At 42.6% G+C, this 4,643-nt stretch overlaps 1 pseudogene; it reads right to left on the bottom strand.

Annotated features, from left to right (window-relative positions):
• Nucleotides 1-556: 556 nt before the first annotated feature.
• Nucleotides 557-4,326, bottom strand: LOC122225885 (annotated as a pseudogene).
• Between the last annotated feature and the right edge of the window lie 317 nt (nucleotides 4,327-4,643).

Raw genomic sequence — 4,643 nt, 5'->3', positions numbered from 1 at the left:
GGGCAGGCCAACTTCCCAGATTCACACGTTCTGGGAGGGCAGGGCTTCTTCCAGGGGCAAAAAAAAAAAAAAAAAGAAAAAGAGTCTTTGAAGTGGAAAGGAAATGAGGGTCAGTGAACTCCCCAGGATGGGTCTTTTGGAGGTGGATGTAATCTTAACCATGTAAGCAAGGCTAAGACTTCAAATGAGTTGGCAAAGCTCATGCCCTTTGAAGCCTGGAAGCTTGCTTTTGGCCCTAGGCCAGGATGCACTTTGGGAAGTTCTTTGGAAATAAGAAAGCCTCTGGGGCTCTTCCTATACTGCTTACCTGGGTCTGCAGATTCTTGCTACTGGGTGGGGACAGCACTATCTGCTTGAGGCTTCTGGCGTCAGGCTCACTGGAAAAGGCTGCTGAGGTAGAGTGGGAGCTGCCTCTATCCCTAGTGGGAGCTGCCTCTATCCTTAGCCTTCTCCCATGGGAGGGCTTTTTGCTGAGCTGATGCCTTCACCAAAGCTTGAAAAGAGTGGAAAAATTGACTAGTGTCCCAGGAGTCTTCCAAAGGTGACAGGGATTCAGTTACCAGCCACAATAGAGGAAGGCTCTGAGTTTACTCAGTCTGGCCTTATTCTCCCACTCCCGCTGCTCATCCAGGTATCCAGGCTGGCCAAGCTGTTGGGTCAAGTCTCCAAAGATCTTATGCATTTCAGGCTATTATACCACCTGTACTTAAATCAAGGACTCAAAGCTGAGCTAGAATTAATGTAGTGAACTATTGTAGAACTGCTATCTTATACAGGAGTTGCTTGTTCTTGGCTTTAGAATCATCCCATGCAGGCCAAAGCTTTGCTTAAGCCTGGTGGAGTTTCACCGGCAGTGGCCCCAACTTATCCTTTTCCTTGTATTTTTCCACCCTGGCCTACAATCTCCTACAATCTTACCAGGACTGCTCTGCCATTTCACCAACATGTAAGGTTAAGGAAGACACTGCCAAACTTTTTAAAGGGCTCAACCACAGTCTTCTGGATCTGGTTCACCTTTTTCTGGTTGAGGGCATCTATCCATTTGTGGCCATGTCCAGTGCTGTCACCAAGTTCAGAAAGCCCTGGTCTTGCTCACAAAGAGGGATGGAGAATAAGTCCGAAGGTATCTCTTTCTTCTTCATGTTCTTCTGCAGCCTCTTGTTCTGCTCTTCCAGATGCTGGAGTTTTCCATACTTCCTCTCAAAGTTTCTCTCCACTGTTGTGGAGAGAACAACACTGTTGTTGTTTCCTGGGCTGCCCAGGAAGTTGTTTCACTTAGAGTTAAAAATTATGCCACGGATTAATTCAACACAAATATATGTAGAGGATATTACACATGTAAAAAAATCTTGCAGAGGGTTGTATCAATGCAGAAACAAGAAGCTAGGAGCAAGGAAGCATTCTCCCCTACAGGTTTCAGAGGGAATATGGCCCTACAAACACGGGATTTTAAATTTTGTGCCTTCAAAACTGTAACACAATAAATGTTTATTGTTTTAAGTCATCTAATTTGTGGCACTCTGTTATGGAAGCCATAGGAAACTAATGTATATCCTCTACACAAACAATTGCCCAGCAAATTAGAGCATTTCAACTCATTTGTGTTGTTCTAAATTAAACTCCTCTATGAAGAATGCTCTTCACTATTGCTGGAGGTGCTCAAACACAGGAAGACCATTCGGTGGTGATGTTGTTGAGAAATTTAAGTTATTTCTAAGATTCCCACCTAAACCAGATCTTCTGACCTTCAGTAAGATGTGAAGACCTTGGAGGGGATGCATTCTGGGTTTATACTACAATGTTTGGAGGTGGCTCTGACTCGTGTTACTAGTTCAGTCAGAGTTTTACAAATTTGCCCCGTCTTGGGGAGCCTGGGTGGCTTAGGCAGTTGAGCATCCTACCTTGGCTCAGGTCATAATCTCGCGGTTCGTGAGTTTGAGCCCCGCGTCGGGCTCTGTGCTGACAGCTCGGAGCCTGGAGCCTGCTTCAGATTCTGTGTCTCCCTCTCTCTCTGCCCCTCCCATGCTCATGCTCTGTCTCTCTCTCTCTCTCTCTGTCAAAAATAAATAAACATTAAAAAAAATTTTAACAAATTTGCCCCATCTGATGAGCTCTGGCCATCAATTAGGAAAAGATTTTTTAAGTGCTGCTAAGATCTTTTTCAATGATATATCCACTTTCAAACAATATTCACCTTCCGTGGGCATTGTGGATTTAATTGCTTTGTCTGTTTTTTGCCATTTTTTAGCCCTAGAGGGAAAATGTGTGTTTCAGATATAAAATAACCCTCTTGAACCAAGAAAGCAAGAGGAGACTCACCCAGGCACTCCAACAGAGCCCCAAACTCTTCACCTCCTCTTGGATGACATTAGAGGACAACGGCTGTGGAAACTGCCAACATTATAATGAAGCAAACTGCACCAATTTCAAATTTCTCCCCCTGGGTACGTTTCTTGTTGGAAATGAAGCCCCCTGCCTTTTTATTGTTAAAGAAGTCTCTTTTCCTTTCTCCCGATTATCCCCCAGTATTGAATATTGATTTATCATTTTCATAAAATTGCAAATGGGGGCCTGTTGCCTGAGACCAGTCATAAATTATGAAAATGTGTTCAGCTCCCCTGGAGGGACTGACTTCTTATGGGGAGAGTTTCCCAGAGCTAAACTTAAGTGCTTTGCACGGGTTTGCCAGGTTTGATGTTTCTGACCCTCTGATAAGGAAGGGATTAACATTTGCTAACAATCTAGTAGGGACCAAATTCTTCGCATGTTACTTAATTTAATGCTATTAACACAATGGTGCATAATCACCCTCTGCTTTGACAGAAGACAAAACAGCAGTCCAGGATGGTTTAAAGACTTCTATGGAAGGGACATAGCCAGGTTCAAACCTAACTTTGTCTGCCTCCTGAAATTTAACGCCTTCCCATGTACTGCATTGTCTTTCATTCTAAAGTGGAATAGTAATATCTCAGTAGGGGTGGATAGGGTAGTTTTCATTAACATCAACGTAAGCCTTAGGCTCTTCAAGTTCTGATAGATTTGCTCCAAGGAGCCATTAAGAAAGGCCACTGATCCAAGGGTTATAAATTAACACTTTCTTCATACAGAGCTATAAGCAGCTATTTAAAACCTGGGTAATATCGTCCTTAAAATAAGTATCAGTTTTCTGGGTATTTATGCTCTGTCACTCTTGGTTTTTCCATCCTTGACTCCATTAATAGAATTTTTCTTAATTCCTTTTCTCTTTTTATGGCTTTGCAAGGGGCTAATTTGCAGGCAAAATTGCTAATTTTACAGTTGCTTTCTGCTTTGTCAGCATGAGGCTGACTCTCAGAGTTATTAATAGAAGAATAGGATTCCCTTTTCATCCTTTTGCTCTTGACTGTTGTAGGAGGTGGGACAAAATCCATTATTTAATAACATTTGTTCTTCTTGAAAGGTCATCATTCCGGCCTTTCAGTTTCCACTCAACTATAGCAGTATCAGCAGCAACAGCAGCCACTTTCTCTTCCTGAAAGGCTTCTGGAATTCTTCCAGGTTATACAGTTGATGTAAAACTGTCTTTGAGATCCACCTTGGGAATGGGGTCCAGCTGGGAAATTTTCTCAGTATTTCTGCGCATTTTCTAAGGAGTAATTTCTAGCTGTAAGTATTCATAAGTGTCCCAGTCACCTACACTCCTGGAATTGATACTGAATTTGGGATACTCACTTATAATTGCATTTGGCCACTATAGCAGAGGATAGAAATAACAGTGTCCAAAACAAGATGGAAATTGATGTTTTGCATAAAATATATCTAAAAGTAGACACTCAGGATTGGTACAGTAAACTCACACTGTCATCAGGGACCCAGGGTCCTTCTGCTGTCCAGTTTTATTGTCACTATCATGTGGTTTCCATCTTCAAGGTTGACCTATGGTCTCAGCCACTGCTCCCAGGACTGGGAATACATGATTCTAAGAAGGTCAGAACATATGAGCAAAGAGTAAAAAGGGACAGATTGAGCTGTCTATCTGTTTCTGATGGAACTTTCCAGCAGTCCTCCTAACAATTTCTGTTTGTGTCCTCAAGCTGCAAAGGAGGCTGGGAACCACAGTGTTCTGTCTGGGTGCTTGCTGCCTCTAATAAAACCCAGGTTCTCTTACTACAGAGAAAGGGGAGGACAATATTAGAGAGGCCAGCTGTCTGCTGCATAGGACCAAGAGAATGACTAAATAAATTAAGCCAATGTGACTTTATTAAGCACCTATTTTATGTTTACAAATGAATAGAAAGTTTTGATTCATTTCTTTAAGGAACCAAAGCTTACCTACCTTTTGCTCATGCCTTCTTCTTAGCCTAGAGTGCTAAGGCTCACCTAAAAACGTGCTCACCTAAAACACGCATTAATTATTCATTTCCTGCTCACCTAAAAATGTGCATTAATTATTCAAAGTTGTTCTCAAATATCACTGCTGTCCGATGCTTCCCTGAAAGACTGTTCCCAGGAAGAATTCATTGACTACTCAGCTCTGTCTCTATACACTTTATCCTTACTTCTATTATGCCACTTACTTCCTCGGAGGTGGAGGCAGTATACTGAAGTGAAGAGAGGCAGGTACCACACCCCCCACGTCTGCCACCTACTAGCATCGGGCCACA

Source organism: Panthera leo, chromosome C1 (genome assembly GCF_018350215.1).
Source record: "Panthera leo isolate Ple1 chromosome C1, P.leo_Ple1_pat1.1, whole genome shotgun sequence".
Lineage (NCBI taxonomy): Eukaryota > Metazoa > Chordata > Mammalia > Carnivora > Felidae > Panthera > Panthera leo.
This window is presented reverse-complemented; position numbering and strand designations above follow the sequence as displayed.